Below are 17,415 nucleotides of genomic sequence, written 5' to 3'. Positions count from 1 at the left end.
TCTTCAAAGATATCATGACTCTTAACCTCCCCCTCCAAAAGAAAAAGCTTCCTAGAGTTCATAGTTCAAAGATGGAGACACCTGTAGAAAAATGTCCAAAGAATAAGCCAAGGAGGGCTATACAGGGCAAGTGACTTCTTTTGACTGGTGGCATTTGAGCAGATTTCACAGTGGGAGGGGTAGTTAAGCTGGGCCTTGAAGGATAGGTGACTATGGGTGAAGAAGAGAGGAAAAGGGTCCCAGCAAAGGAAGTAACATGTGAAGCTGCAGGGAGACATAGAAAAGGCACATTGGAGCAAGAGTGAGTGAACTCCTGTGGTTGCAGCCCAGGGTTCTAGGTGTGAGGGAAGGGCTGGGGAGGTGGCACCACGTGGGATGTGATTATGTAGGATTTACCAGCACCTTTAGGACCTTCCCTGCAGGTGTGTAAGGAGCAGTTCCTGAGCTCTCTGAGCTTGCCTTTCTTCTGAAAAAGACTTGGATAGATGACCAGTGAATGGCATAGTGGTTTTGGCCATCAACATCTGGCATTGCAGAGGAAGTTCTGGGTAAAACAACTTTTTCCCATTCTTTCTATATATGTTTGTATGTTGATGAAATGGCACCAACATTTTTTGAAAAGTGAACTTCCTTTCTCCTTGAGAGTCTCTCACTGATATTTTTACTGTCTAATCAAGGAACAGTGAGGCAGGCTTTGCAACATTTTCAGATCCCTCACCTGGTAAATAATGGAGCATGAAGTGAGAGTCACAGCTTTATGGCTCCAAAGCTGTGCTCCTTCCACCATTTTCCCTTCCTCAAACGTGGAATGACATTTTTGTAGAAAAATAAACACAATTCAATACATTGTGGTCATGTATTTTGTTAACCTTAGGAAAATGTCCAACAGTTGCCTGAATTACCTATGACAAAAACATTTCCACTGGAATCTCCTCCACTCTCCTCTCTGAGTGAGTTAAGTGGATTTCTATAACTACCTTAATGGGTGTATATATTTTGAAAAACAGTATACATAGGTGCTTAAGCCGATACCTGTTACAGTATTTGTTCAATAAATGTTGACTATTACTAATATGAATAAATAATATTTTCCTAATTGTATATATATTCCCAAAGTATATATAGATATATGGAATTTTTTTAAATGCTGTGCTCATAAAGCATTTCTTTCTTTATTCAGCCAATATTTCCTGAGCACCAATATCTTCTAGGCCTTTAGATTGAAGATTACATTTTTGTGGAACTCACAGATGAAGAGGGGCTAGGAATCACTTAGACCTTATTAGCAAAATGCCATGGCAACTGTTATAATCTTTGATAATTTCTTCAAATGACAATAATTTTATAATATTTTTTATTAAGAAAAGGGAAAGAGAACTCAGGGTCTTTCCTTTTGCATAGTCGGTTGATTTCTTTAACTTATTAACAATTCAGAAAAACTTCTGTTACTTTCAAACTCCCTATCAGTAAGGCCATGAAAACGTTTACTGTTGTGAAATTTGGAAAAAAAACATATCACATTTATTTCAAAGATATAAGATTTCAAGTCACTTCACATTTTCTTGTGCAGCAACCATTCTTAAAATCTTTGATTAGACAAACTTCATTAACCAGCTTTTTAAGAAGCCTTTGTTGCAATGGCACATTATGAGTTTGCTATTTTGACGATGTCAGTATTTCCAGTCAAATCAGTAGGAAATTTAAATAGTCACTTTCATAATTCTATTTTATCTAATTCCCTTCTTAAAAGAAAACAATGTGGGGTGTTTTAATTGTATATGATGTATGATTAAGCATATTCTGAGACAGATAGAACTTTTGTTTCAAATTATCTGCTTGCAGTTTTATGTGTTTGATGATTGAAAGCATTTTCCACAGATTAGCTTCATGAGCCTTCACATTTCAGAACCTGTTTCTCTTCTGCTCCCCAGACATTTCTGCAGCCTTGGGGCAAGCTTATATTGTGTATCAACCTCCAGCCCTGCTCTTTTTTGTCATGGCACTGGGTGAGTCAACACAGTGGGTGGTAGGAATATTCTAGAAGACATTTCTACACCAGGATGGTTAGTAATAGCTTAATTGTTCTGGAAGTGACTAGGAGACATAGGAATTCATTTCAATAAACCCAAACTAACCCTAACTGAGGTTCTTCTCAGTTAGATCCTCAAAATGCCGCCCACCTCTGCACCACAACTCAACACGAGGAGAAGTTGGACAGAGATGAAGTGAAATGGAAAAAGACAACAGTCTTAATTGACTACAATTAAAATATCTTACTTTTGCAAATTTTACAAAACCATATGATCATCAAGACACACGGTCAGGGACTTTCTGAGAGCCTTGGAAGGAGCCCATGCACATGGCGGGTTCTGGAGCTGAAGTTTCCTTAAACTCAGGGAAAACACACTCCTGGCTCCATGTCTGGAGCCTTTGCAGGGTGGACGACTAATTTACATCGCTCTGAAAAGCACCGAGTGGGATAACAAAGAGCACATGCTAATCCCCAGTCCACAACCTGGGGCACAGTTTTGTTTTGTTTTGTTTTGTTTTTAAAAAAATGAAAATAGCTCTCTTGTGACCATGAAGTCTGTCAGGGCCTGGATATAGAAGTCACCTCTGTTTCCATGTATTTTTTGGCACCCAAACTGTTGACTTGTGAGCTGTGGTCATTGAAATGATCTGTGTCAATAATAACAACTTTGAGCCTGAATCAGTCCACTAGAATATAGCTAAACCCTCTCCTATAGTTCTTCGTCATTGTAATTCGATAAAAAGCAAAGGGAAAAAGAAACTCTGCCTTAGGGGTGGCCCAAGCACATTGTAAAATAAGTTGTCAGCAGGGAAGAATGAATTGGACTGTAAGTATTAGAAGGGCTGAATGGCTGGAAAGTTGGAGACATGCCTCACTGATGGGCAGAGGTTCAGTTGAATGCTCTGAGGAATTGTTTTCTTGAAAGTCATGCTCTCCTAAATCTAGTTTCTCTGGAGATTCATCCCTTACATGCCTACAAGCAGGTGGCTTCCCAGAAAATAAATATGACCATTTTGCTCCTCTTCCTGAAGACTATCAGTGGTTCTGATGAACCTCAGGATAAAGTCCCAAGGCCTTCAGCTGATACCAGGAGATCTTCATTATCTGATCTTGGCCACCAACTCACAGCCTCACTTTCTGGTCATCACCCCCTCCATGCCTGTGTTAGGCAGTGTTTTCCAGAGAAACAGGATCAAAAGGATGTGTATGTCTGCATCTGTATCTATATTTATATCATTTACATAACCTATCTATATCTACATTTATGTATCTAGATCATCTATATATCTATATCATCTCAATAACTATATCTTTCTGTATCTATAGAGAGGTTTTAAAAGCTCATCACAATTACTTTCCTAGCTCGGTACATAATACTGATTTCCCTTGCCGCCCATATCACATTGCTCCATAATCTGAGTCTATTGAGGAAAACTCTAAAATTCTATCAGTCTGTGTCCAGACAGAAACCACTTTAGGTGTTTCATGGAGGGAATTTAATACAGACAAGGTGGTATAAAGCCAGAAAAAAAAATATATAGAAGAGAAAATAAAGAAGTGGAGGAACAGAAAGGAAGAAAGGTCAGATCCACCCACCAGCTTAGGCTAACACCCTAGCGCTGGCAGCTACAGTCTACTCCTGCCCTGGGCTGTTGGAGACGCTACCACATCCCATCCTGGATCCTGACTCTACTAAAGGGGCATTGCTTGGGCCAGAGCTGGAACTGCTAAGCAGGTGCTACTTCCCCTGGGGTTACTGGAGCCTGCCATTCCCTATGTTCACTGTCAGCTGTACCCAGTAACTTCTACACAATCAGAGGCACAAACCCCCAACTTCTTTCCCCAGCCTTGTAATCTTCAGCCAGTGCCTCCTATTGGCTGAATCTAGTGGGAATCCTGCTGACCGAGGCTCTCTGGAAACATAGTTTGCAAACGCCTGGTTTTAGCTCCAGGCAGGAGTGTCTTGTCCTTTGGAGGCCTCCTGAAATCACGGATCCCAAGCATTTTACTGTGGTCTTTGTCTTTCTCTTTAGAGCATCTTCTTCAAAGCAGTGATGAAAGTTTAAATAAGTTAATCTGTTGCCAAGCAACACACTTTTACATTAGCACACTTCTTATTGCTAGTGGTGGCTTTTTTTTTTTTTTTTTTTCCATTTCCGCAGTGACAAGGTACTGGCAGGTTTTAAGGAATTATACATACACCTATAATACTGAGAGGGTTTTTTTCCCCCTTCTCTTCTAAAAATGTGCTGAGTTTTATTACCTTAGATAGAGGATTCTATGAAGCTAGAGAATGAATTAACATGTCTTCTTTCAAAACCTCATGTGCTTTCAAGAGATATTGGTTGCATATTTTATGGGCTTTTCACTTTTTTTTTTTTGTTTTGAACATAAAGTAAACCTGGTGCCTTAGATAAAACCATGAGCTTCTCCATCTTCTCATTTTCTCTTTTTCAGTGCTTTTCGCTTGAGTATTAATCATATTCCACAATGGGCTTTGTTCCTTGAGAAAATAATATTCAAAGCTAACTGATGAATCAGAGATTTTTGAACACTGCCATTCAGCTGTGATTTGGTCTTTCAGTTAGAAAAGTTTTTGTTTATTTTTCTTTTAGAGAAATCTATACACACACACACTCACAAGTGTGCATTTCTTCACATCTATATTGTGTCTGTATAAATGGAAGAAATGGACATTTGTTGTTTGTTCTGCTGTAAATAGGTGCTGTTCTCAGCAATTCTCATCCATTGCTATAGCCCCCAGTCAGTATTTCATGTTTTTTCCTTAGGTTTTATTGCTGCCATTTGATAGACGAAAAAAACTGAATAGCAGAAAAGTAAAGTAACTTGCCAAAGTCATCGCAGTCATTGATGGAGACAGAAATCAAACTTAGGTGTGTTGTTGCTAAGACAGAGGCTTTGCCACTGGTTGTCACATCATGTCAGCACACACGGTGCGTGCCTCATGCTCATGATCATGGTGAAGCTGATCAACTCTAAGATTATCTTATACTCAGAATCTATAAAATATTAACTTGTTTTACTTTTGCTTGAAGTTATTTTTTATTACTATAATCCTAACCAAAATACTTTCACATGCACAATTATAGCACAACGATAAGTCTCCAGAAATGGAAGGATGAATCTATGAACAATCACTCAAAAATTCTCATCCTTGTTACAGTATAGGAGAGCAGTAGTCTCAAACTGGCTCTATGTGCTTAGCGAGCATGTGTTAAAGACATGGTATTGAGCTATGGCAGCATGTTCATCCATAAGATTGGTCTCCCAATTGGGCAGTTTGACCTGATATTCTGAAAAACACACACACACAAAGTTGCATTCTATTGTCTTTAATATCCGCACATTAGCTAAAAATAACCCTATTCTTATTTTCACCGTATCTCCTCTCTGTAATTTTTTGCTTTGTTTACACAACTGTACATTTTAAGAGCAATAGTTAAAATAGTAGCAAGCATTTTTTTTTCCATTATTTTGCTTACTGGACTGACCAAGACTCAGGGAAAGGGAAAGTAAGACCATCTTTTGGTTAAGTGCATTAGGATTTTCCAACCAAAAATACTAATCTTGCTATCTATTGCTACCTATTACCACCACCACCTTCTTGAAACTATGTACCAATGCATCTTAAAATAGTTCTATCTATCTATTGCTACCTATCACCAACCACCACCTCATTGAAACCATGTACCAATGCATCTTAAAATAGTTCTCTCTATCTATCTATTGCTACCTATCACCAACCACCACCTTATTGAAACCATGTACCACTGCGTCTTAAAATAGTTTTCTCAATGTGATATTTTTTCAATATATTAAAATGTTAGCATCCTTGGTGACATAAAAAATTAGCTATCAATTGGTTAAACTCTGAGAGGGAAGTTGCTGAATAGTTTCACATGGAGACAGTATAAGAAGAAAGGGTTATTGTCAAAGTAAATTAAAGCACAATTCGAGTCCAAGGCAAATTTTCAAAATCTTTCCTTTTTACCTGATATTTTTTTAAAAAAATCTTCAACTTATACCCTTTGCAATAAGAAAAACCTAAAACATATTATGTGCAAGCAATAGGCAATGTATAAGTGCAAGTTGGAGAGAAAAGAAAGGCTGCTCTGAAGAAGGGAGGGGACACACAGTCGTGTCAACACCTTCCCATCTTCCCTGCTTCTGGGGTTTGGGAAAGTTAAGTCAGAAGGTCTTCTTGCATACAAGATTAACTTTTATTTAACAATTCTAGTCTATATATTATGGAGCATTTGATAGTACCTTGTTAAAATGTAATAGCATCTTCCATATTAATTATTCACTGGATTCTCACAGCAGATGCTCCCCTTTCCAGGTGTAAAATCTCCTAAGGTAGGGATGAAGTCCCACTATTTCCTCCTCTACTGGCCCTACTCTCTCCCCCATAGCGCCCAGCACCAGCAGGCATCTCACAGGAGGCATCTTACAGGTGATTCTAGGCAGAGTGAAGAGCCCCACCTCTTCTTTCCTTTCTTTTTGGGTCTGCCTGCCTGCAGAGAGGATAGACTTTTAGAGATATGCTGTGTTCTTGCTCAAGGAGGCCAGTACTGACTGTGACCAGGTGAGTGTGTCTGTCTAATTCCAGGAATCAGTATGGAAAGCAGACTGTGGCCACAAAACTAAGTCATATCTTTTAACTTGGCCTTTCTCACTATATTTTGAATTTCATCTCTCTGGGTCATATGACTATCTCTCTGTGAGTTCTGAACCTTGACAAAGAGATGGTTAGCTATTGGTTTCTCCAACTCCAAAGTGCCAACTATCAGCTAATCATCATACTGATTGCATATAGTCACTCATTTAATGCTTATAAAAAATCCCACAAGTTCCAACTGGGGAAATTGTGCTGCAAGGAATCAAGAAAACAAAAAATAAACCTTGCCAGTGTTAAATAGCTAATCAATGGCAGAGTTGAAAGTCAAATCCAACATGGCTTAATTTCAAAATTTATGTCATTTATACCACCATCTACAACCTTTAGTAATCATTGCCTTTGCCCCACTTTCATCTCTTCAACTATATTTTTTCTTGACCCTTTTAAATACCTATTCCAGATGTGTTGAAATAAAATCACCCCAATTGTTCAGTGATAGATTCTGCTTTTCAGTTTCATTTTCTTTTCATTGCACCGCTGCATAGGATCTGTAAAAGAGGGACAGGTCACTGAGTTTCCCTCCAACTCTTCATTCTGTGGGCAATCTAAGATTCATTCTGTGGGTAATCTGAGATGGCCTCTTTTCTTCATAACCAAGGACCTATTTATACAACAGTGACACTTTCGCATATGAGAATAAGCAGATTGTGACAAAAAAGAAACCCTTTCAAAAAGCAGAGTGATCTCTTTACTCCAATATTGTGATCAAGTTTGTATGTTTCCTGTCCATTAATTTATTTATTATCTTTCTTATAAAGGCAAATTATGTCTATTTAATAGACAGTGTTTTGTAAACGTACACTTAAAACAATAACAGCAAGTGGCGTTTGCAACTGTTTCTATTCATTTTCTTTAAATTAAAATGAAATCTGGGTATAATTGCCAGATCCTCTCAGAACCCTGAGTAAGTAAGATTCGTGATGTCAACAGACACGTAGGTTGTTTCCATAGCTTGACTATTGTAACTAATACTTCGATGAACATGAGAAAGAAAAGTTTCTTGGTTTCCTTTTTATGAAGATGTTTGAAAAGAAGACTTAAGTTTCAAAATAGCTGCCCATCTCTTGTTTTAAAAGGCAAGTTGCTGGACTTGATCTGAGTGAAATCAGATACTGTGTTCCCTCCCTTGGATGGATGATACACTCTGAAGTTGCTGATTGCGCGCTATAGCAGAAAAAGCAATCTGCAGAGCACAAGAATCTAGAGTACGAGAAAAAGCCCAGATCTCTCTGCTTGATGAGACTTTTATCAACCATGTGGAACAACTTTAGGTTACTCAATCACTGCAGCACTGAAATATTTTAAAATTCCGAGCCATGTGTTGCCACACACTAAACACAGATTCAGCAAACCTTCCACTGTGGCATGGTAGAGAACCCCAGGCTAAGGATTAACAGACATTCTGAATTTGCAAACCAGAAAGAGCTGCACTTCATCACTGCTTCAAGAAGGCACCTGGGACGGGAAGGCCTTCTGCTTTTCTGTCTTCCTCTCTGTGTAAGCTCCCCAAATGCGTATTTTGGTCACCTGGATAACCGTTTAGTACATGTGAGATTCTCCAACGTTGCATTTAATGGGAATCACATCAGTTGTTGGGGGAGCCTGAGGAGAGAGAGACGACCAGAGCAAGACAGAGCTCAGGGGGATTGCAGTCCTTGGGGACTGTCCACACTCAGGCAGAGAATGATCCTTGTCTACTTCTGCTCCAAGGAAGTTGTCACTCACGCTAGAGAGAGCTGCTTTTCCTTCTGCTGATATTTTTATTTAGGGCAACAAGCCAGTCCGAACATAGAGGCTTTTAAAAAAATTTATCCTTTTGCACAGACAGTTCCTCTTCCTGCAACACTGTTCCCACCCACATCCACCAGTGAATTTCTTCCCATTCTGATATTCAGTTCAAATGTCATCTCAGGCAAACACAGTAATTCAACATCACATCTCTTCTGTGCTCTCTGATGCCCCATGTGTATCTGTGTTAGTTGGAGTTGTAACTGTTAATGTCTACTACACTGCCAGTTCAGGGATGGCTCTGTCTGATTAATTTCTACATTCCTAGGAGTCAGCACTGTGCCTGGAAAAGAGAATTCTCCAAGAAATTATTAATTGACAAATTAGTGGATGAATGAATAATTGTCATTGAGAAGTTATTATCTGCTCTGTGTGTGTGTGTGTGTGTGAGAGAGAGAGAATTACCAATCTACCTTTCTGCATAAAAACCCCACACCTGTCTATATGTAATCACCTGATGGACATTTATATCTGTGTGTGCCACAGGTCCCCAAATCCAACATAACTAAAATTGCTGCATTCTTTAAATTCTCCCAGTACCTCTCCTAAGTTAATCCTCCTTCTCTATTTTCTAGTTTAGCTATTTGTCTATTCCACACTCTACATTTAGGGTCATCATAAATTTCTTCCTCTCTTTTCAAAAGTGCAATGTGTCATTAAACCTTCATAAATGGCTTTTCTTTTCATGCCCTCTTACATTCTGAGATAACTTGCTTACAGTTTCCAGGATGATTTCAAAACAAAATTTCTGGCCAATCTCCCCTGTTTAAGCAACAAACAGACAACGATCTTTGATGGATGTCTGTGGCCTCTAATCTGAAGAGACTAAAGTTCTGTGATGGTAACTCAGGAGCCAGCGGGAGGGAAGTCCAGAGGCCAAGTGTGCAAAGGGATGTTTCCTGACCTCAGAGTACGCAGTTTTCTGAAATCCACAGGTTGTGTACATGGGTCTGGCTATCCCAGAAATCAGCAGAACATCTCTCCTACATGGGAAGAAGGAGCAATGGCAGCTCAGGATTACAGATGTGAGGGCAAACAGCGCCTAGGATCACTGGGCCACCCACATCACATTCCAACAAGGCACGCACTTTGCCAACAGACTGCTTCTCTTTCCTCCAGAACTTGTAGTCTGAATTTCATCCAATATGTTCATAACTTCCTTCTCATCTCAAATTTAGACGGAGCCTGTAAATACTAATCATGCCCTTTGCATATTTGATAAAATTTAAAGGTACAAAAGAGACTCTGCAAAGAAATAAAAGTATTTCCCTTAGCAAGTCTCGTGTGCAGGAATTTTTTTATTTATAATTACATGATTGAACCATGACTGTCCCAACCCATTTCATCATTCTTCAAGAGGTAAAAACACCTGTAACTGCCACTCTGGCTTTTAGAGTGTTTTGCAGTTTACAAGGAGGTTTAAGGTGGATCAGCTCCATATATCGTGTATTTCTTTAAGGAAAGAAGGCCTCAGATGATTATTTTTATTTAATAGAGGTTCGAAAAGAAAATGGAGGCTTCTAGAAAGTAATTGTTTTGGCCGATGTTACATTACTAGCAGGCAGAGAGACAAGACAAGAAGCTGGATGTCTGGGTTTCCACAATTCTTGGCTGAATCTCACTTTCTAACACTGGGTACACTAGGCATTCACACTGTCTTGTTTTTGTTTTTGTTCTCGTTGCTTTTAGTTTCCATTTTTTTAGAAACATACCTATTGTCTTTGATCTCAATTCTTCAAGATAGAATTGGCTTATACAAAAGTGTTAGGGTGTGTAAAAACCTGGCTCAAAATCATATTCTTGTACCGTATTTGCTACATGACATTGGATAATTTATTCATCGTTGAACTTCACTTTTCTCTTCTTTAAAAGAGAACTATGACAATCTGCATCCTAACGTAAGGCTTGCAGGGTGCACAGTGAGAACACTTGGAATCTCCACATGCATCACCAATGCCAACTGTTGTCTCTGTAATGGCAACTCCTGCCCAGCAGGACTTAAACTGATCCTTGTTCAGCTTTCCTAATTTGTGGCCTCTTGCTTTGCATTTGGGCCATAAACAATGGGATACAGGTCCTCAACAGGGGTTCCATGTGATATTTGCTTCTGGGTCTGCCTTATGTGGATAGTAAGCAATTAGACTTAAGCCTAAGGAGCAATTTTGCTTATGCAATATAATTAGAAGCCATCTCTGTTTTTCATTTGTTTTTTGTTTTTGAGACAGAGTCTCACTCTGTCGCCTAGGTTGGAGTGCAGTGGCACAATCTCGGCTCACTGCAACTTCTGCTTCCCTGCTTCAAGCAATTCTCCTGCCTCAGCCTCCTGATGTGGCTGGGATTATAGGTGCCCACCACAACACTCAGCTAATTTTTATACTTTTAATAGAGACAGGGTTTCACTACGTTGGCCACGCTGGTCTCAAACTCCTGACCTCAAGTGATCTGCCCTCCTCGGTCTCCCAAAGTGCTGGGATTACAAGTGTGAGGCACCGTGCCCAACCTAGAAGCCAACTCTGAAAGGTGTTTTAATTAGAGGTATAGTTTAGTTTAATTCAACATATATTTATTGAGCACCAGGTATTTAATACATAAAGACAAATGAGGCGAAGTGTCCTTAAGCATGCATGGTATATGAAATCTGGATGATAAACATGTAGATAATTGCAGATAATTGTGATATATACTCTAGGTGCACACAAAGGCTGTGAAGATGCAAGAACGAAGCGTAAGCAGCTGTGCTTGGTCAGAGGAAGGGTTCCGGGAAAGCCACACGGAAGAGATAGCATTGGACTGCAACCAGGACTAAAAAGATGATGTTGCCTTGGCAGACAACTGGAAAAACATCATAAGCAGAGAGAACAATGTCTAAAATATCAACCAAGGTATTTTGCAACCAGTTACGACTCTGATTCTGATTTTCATGCTTCCTACCTCTTTCACCTTGGGTAAGTTACTAAACCTATCATTTAGTCTTTCTTATTTGTAAATTGATTCGAATAACGTCTTTCAAAAAGGTATTGACATTGACCTTACATTGTGGGATTTCACTAATCTAATGCTTGGTGTATAGAAGGTACCCCATAAATTTCAGGCTGGAACTAGCAGAGGCATGGCTTATTCATGGAATGCAAAGGGCAGGAGGAGCACAACATAATTCAGTGTTTTAATGAAAGTGTCCAAGGGTAAAACCCTTGGGAAATGAACAGTGTGCAGCATGGCTAGATGTTGATGTCTGTGAGAGAGACAATTATGACCAGGTTCTGTGGTGGTGGGTCTGTTCCTTGTTTAGATCATCAAACTGAATCATTGTGGTGCCTTTCTCCTCTCTCTCCAGACAACTATTCCCTGTTCACGCTCTTGAGGGTTTTATCAGGTTTTTCGGAGCTGAGATCTCTTGCTTAATGTGTGTGGTGGCCATAATTTTCTCAGCATAGCAACCTGTCCACCGTGACAGCGTCCCGTTGCTGGCCTTTCAGCAGCGCAGTGGATAAGCTCTGCAGTTGACAACCATCCACCCTGGCTTAATGTTTCACATGACTGAGGTTGTACTGGGGAAGCCAAATTCCAAGAGGAGTGAATTATGTACAACTGTTCCAAGAGCATCTGTTCAAGCTCCCGTTCTAGGGCCCCCCATACTTAACTCCACACTTGTGTACCCAGTACACAATCGTACTTTTGACCCTGGAAAAAATCATCCAGCAGACAACAGGCGAAATAAATATCTCTCACCAGGTACCTAATGGAAAATAAGCGGGTGGCTCATGTTCACTGTGCAGCTATCTTTATTTTTAAGGTCTCCTGAGCAAGAGGGCCAAAGTCCAAACTTCCCGAACTCATAGTATTAAGTTACTGTTAATAGGACTGGATTCAAACTACTGCACTGTAGACTGACCCTCCAGCTCATGGTTTTGTTTTTTAACTCCAGGCTCGAGTTTAGAGCAATAAGGTTAGCCACCTGAAACAACAACATTTGCCTAATCTAGTGTGATCTATTTCCCCAGCGAAGATTACTTTCTGTGTTATTTTATTTTTAAAGGGAGTTAACATTTAACGTACACGTTAGCTCGTTCCTGTTGCCCTGAATGGTTCTGTTTGTTTCAGCACGTCTCTCTACCATGCTGTTAAGCCCCGCTTTTCTTAAGGTTCAGGAAACTCTAAATATTAATGAGGGCCAAAGATCCGTGCATTTGGCAACTCCTTCCCCACCACACACTCCATTAAACACAATATCCGAAGGCATTTTGTAAGTTGGGAAACTTGACCAGGAAAAGTATAGCACCATTGCAATTGGGAATAGTGACATTTTTTTTCAAATGTCATTTATGGAGAAGGAATTGGTAGAATTGGCTGGTCAATAGTTTATTTTAAGCAACTCCAAAGATTTATAGAGATGAGTAGTTCTCAAAGTCATCAGTGGTATCAGCATTTCCTCGAAAAATTGTTTGAAATGCAAATGACCAAAGCCTACCCCAAATCTGCAGAACCATAAACTCATCAGAGAGTCTGAGATGGGGCCTACCAGCTGGCGACTCTGATACACCTTACAGTTTGAGAACTAGTAGTATAGACACAACCTCCTACCTTATAGAGCCGTAATAGTCAGCATTAGGGAAACACAAGTGTACTTCAGGGAGCTTAGGACTGAGGCCCAGACAGTCCTGAATTCTATTCCCAGTTCTGCCATTGACTGGATATTAATCTTACATGTGTTTTGCAATATATCTAGGCCTCCTATTCCTCATTTATTAAATGATTATAGTAATACATTCCATTCTACTTGACTCCTTGAGTTTTGATGGCATTAATAATAAATAATACATTTTAATAATATTTTAAAAAATATTTTATTTTAAATAATAAAATGAATATTGCTCAAAGTGCTTTGAAACATTGAGAGGGCTTCCCGTGGTGGCCAACCTGTGGCAGCACTTTATTGCAGAGATCTCCTTAATCAGTCTCTCCAGGTATATGGGGATTTCTGAAATTCCAGACGGATAATCTTATCACAGTGCAAAATTATTCTGTCCTATAAATGGCAACAACAAAAAGCATTCACTTCAAGTGGTTAGTAGACAGATAAAATGAAGGAGGTGTCAGTGGAACTTGAAGGATGAGTTTGGCAAGCAAAAATAATAGCACGTCCTTCTTGGAGCCAAGAGGGAGCAACCTGTGTTCACTAACGACAGAGCTGAGGATACATAGAGCAGAAGGAGTGCATGAATATGTATAAATGCTTGTGTGTGTGTGTGTGTGTGTGTGTGACTGATAGAGACAGAGAGAGAGAGCAAGAGATAGAGAGAAGGAGAAGTAAAAAGAGGACAGTGGCAAGGTAGAAGCACGCAGCTCCCATCTCTACCTAATGGTAGTTTCTCCTTTACAGAGTACTGCACTCCCCTCAATCCTCACCCAAGCTGTTGGGTTGACACAGGAGGAAACTGAAGCCCAGAGGACATAATTTATCTCCCTCCTTGATACTGGCATATGAAGAAGCTGAGGCAGAAGCTGAAGGAATGGCCACAGACGCCAAGGATGGCCAAGGAGGCCCTTGATGCTTCTGGTCCTGCTGGGACCACTGAACACACATGGACCTCTCTGCAACTTGAGCAAGGGAGGGTCAGGCTGGGTGACAAAGGCATGAGCAGAGCTGCCCAGGGCGTCTCTGTGCATGTTCATCCCAGTCTTAGCAGAGCACAATTTCAATCCACGGTAATGCTCCAAACTTGGTCCCCCCAACACGTCCAGACACTCTTGTTAAGTCAAACACTAAGAGATATTGGACAGTATTTATTTTTGTTTCTCTGTCTCTATTTATTCTTGTTGAAATAATAATATACCAGTTAGACTATTTAAATAAAAATTCTATCTCCATGATCTTCAATACATAATATTTTTCACAATTTTTTAATTTGTTGTCCACAGTTGTTTTACACAGTTGTAATGACAGCATACATATCCTCTTGACCCTTCCTTTTTTATTGCTACTAAATAATAAACAATTAGATTTGTTGCTATGGTGTTTCCACGATGTTCTCTTTAATAGCTATGTAGTATTTTATTCAGAAAACACACCATAAATTTTTGAACCATTTCTGTTTTCTTTAGTTGAACTCCCATTTTGTGCTAAGACATTCATTGCAGATATATACAATAACTCATTCCATTTTTACTATGCTTTTTGGTACTTTGGTTAATATTTATTTCCTGTTACGTTTTGATAGAATTTGGAAGGTAAGCATCCTATTTTTAATAGGATGCTCATTGTTATCATAAGGAGTTCCACAAACATTCCGAATACTGTGATGTTCTATTTATATCCATCTATTCAAACACACGGACACTCAGCTCCCTTTTATGGAGTTTTGTGCATTTTGCCTCTTCTCCCTCTCCTTTTCCCTTCCTGTTCTTCACTAGTTTAATCTGGGGAGTCTGACATCCTTGCTTAAACACCACCACCTCCCCCCTCCAACACGCCACCACCAGTTTGCTTCTTGTGTCCTGTTTCTAGTCAAAAATGAGTTAGATTGCCAGTTTTCTTTCTCTGTTTTTCACTTTTCCTTTTCTCTTTTTGCTATAATAATTGCCCATCCCGTTCCTTTCTTTTTAAATTTAGCACTTGATTTCATCACTCATATTAAGTATTCTTTTCAAGAATTTTCCCCTCTATTCTCTTCTTGCTGTTAACAGATTTAGGGAAATGTAGGATTCCCTGGCAGGAAAGAGCACATCAGGGCAGCATGAAAGAGAATTACAGGCCCTATGTTTGAGGTCGCATTCTTTGCTTTGGCCACTATTAAATGAGCTTATTTACAACCCTCAACTTCATCCCTCTCTTTTAAAGACATGCATGTATACATTAAATGTAATACTCTCACCCCCATCTTCATTTAATTTTACTACCAATAATATTCCATTTTCAAGGTCCAGGGGTCTATTATTTACTTGTCCAATTTTATTTCGTAAGCTGTCTCAATTTACTTTTTGAAAGGAATGGAAAAACAAAAGAATGGACGTCTACATGATCAAACACACATAGATTTGACAGTGAAAAAAATCATCGAAAGACATTCCATGATGTGGCAACTCAGATACAATTGATCTTAAAAATCCAGTTGAGCAGAATGCCTTAGTAACTATTATTCAGAATGCCAAGGCCCAGGCCCATGGTACAATTATCAGAAGCTCCATTTTTGATACTTACTCCCTGTTAAGAGAACTCTCTGGAGAGGAACTGAAATAAAACCGTCTCTGGAATCACTGATGAAAGTCTCTCCTAAATGTCTGCTGCACACTGAATGCGGATCAGCTGTGGTCCTTGTCATGCCTTCTCACTGGAAGAGGAAAGAGGGTAGAATGGGAATTTCTTCTTTTCCTTAAGTAGCAAAAACTAGCCTGCTGTTTACCAAACCCACCCTCTTTTTCTCCTGAGCATACAACTAGGAGACATTTCCAGTGTTCCCTAAAGTCAGGTGAGGTTACATGACCGAGTCCTGGCCAATGAGATGTGTGTAGAAGTGGTAAGTGCTATTTCCATGGTGGTCCATGATAGTTGATTACATGTCATTTCCTATGCTCTTGTCTTTAGTTTCAGATTCACCCAGATGCCTTGGATAATTTGTTTTGGAAAACATATATTGAAGTTACCAGAGCCACAGTATGACAGAAGACTGGGTCCCAGAATCAGAATTGCAAGGAAAGTCATGCACTAATGAAGAAAACAATTCTTAAGGCTTATGTGAGCTGAAAACAAACTTGTCATGTTGCTGCCTTTATCCATTTTTAGAAGATGTTTGTCCCCAGTAGTGCTACTCTAATAAAATACATCATCAACACAGTAACTTAAACTGGTCTCATTATAAATCTTAGATCTCCTATCATTGCAGTTTAAATCCAGCCTACTGATGTGGAAAGGCATATAAATGCCTTCCAGATTCTGAAAGGCATAATTTTCTTCACTTATTTCAGGTTTTACTAAGGATTCCATACCCTTTGCTTCTGTTGAATTATTTCGTAGACACTATTTTGTAAAGTAGATAGAAGACGTGCCTAGGATTTAGGGTTTTTAATGTCTTTCCATCTTCCCAGGATGCCTATCTAGTAATCATTTAAAATACAAGACAATCCAATAACATGACATGAAGCTTTCCACGAACTCAAAGAACCAATGAGAATAGACTTCTCTAAAATATTGGTGAACAAATGAATACTTGCCAGAGTCAGAACAATGAATTTTAATTGAGTTACTGCACTCACCAGGCATTCCTGAGCCAAAGCACTTTTCCTTTTTTAAGTAACAATTTTGTCTTTTAAAACGTGTATTTCTAGCTTGACATAAGCATGACTTTTTCTTTCATGTGTCATGTATAAATGGAGCAATTTATTTTCTTTGGACTCACAGAGTAAATCCTCATCTTTGCTTGTGCTGATGGGGTGCAGGCCTGTGTGGGAGGAATTCTGTGAATGTGGAGCTTTCCCGTGGGTGCAGAGAGAGTTTGATGGGAGCTGATGAGGTGTGTGTGTTCTTCAGACTTATCAACCACCACATGATGCTGGAAGATGAGCCAGTGAATCTGTGGGTGTTGAGCTTGTTGGATATTCTGGATGCAGGTTTTTTTTTTTTTTTTTAATTTACAATTTAATAAAACCCAGCTGACAAGCTTTTTTTGTAAATCGTGTTTATGAGATATGAGTCAGTGATGACATATCCGTAAGCGATTCCAATGAAAGGAAAACCTTTCAGGCAAGCGGCCCTTGGTTTTGTGGGAAGCTTAGCCAAGCATGTTGCTCTAGCCTCTGGGGTGAATTCTTTCCTAGCTTCAGTGAGATGAGAAAATCTTCAGAGCACATTCCAAGATGGGGCTTTTTTTTTTTTTTTTCTGTGAGAGGGTGAAGACAGAGA

General features: G+C 39.4%; 1 long non-coding RNA gene across 3 annotated transcripts in view; it reads left to right on the top strand.

Annotated features, from left to right (window-relative positions):
• Positions 1-17,104, top strand: part of LOC103876735 — a 44,410-nt gene extending 27,306 nt beyond the window's left edge. For 2 of the 3 annotated variants that reach the window (XR_636094.4, XR_001894593.3), the window contains exons 2-4: positions 11,209-11,464; positions 13,900-14,225; positions 16,102-17,104. This is a non-coding gene — a long non-coding RNA (uncharacterized LOC103876735). Of the gene's footprint in view, positions 1-10,940; positions 11,465-13,899; positions 14,226-16,101 lie in introns of those variants that run through there. The other variant, XR_002516520.1, reaches the window with a different exon arrangement.
• The last annotated feature ends 311 nt before the right edge of the window (positions 17,105-17,415 follow it).

This window comes from Papio anubis, chromosome 14, assembly GCF_008728515.1.
Source record: "Papio anubis isolate 15944 chromosome 14, Panubis1.0, whole genome shotgun sequence".
NCBI classification, from domain to species: domain Eukaryota; kingdom Metazoa; phylum Chordata; class Mammalia; order Primates; family Cercopithecidae; genus Papio; species Papio anubis.
This window is presented reverse-complemented; position numbering and strand designations above follow the sequence as displayed.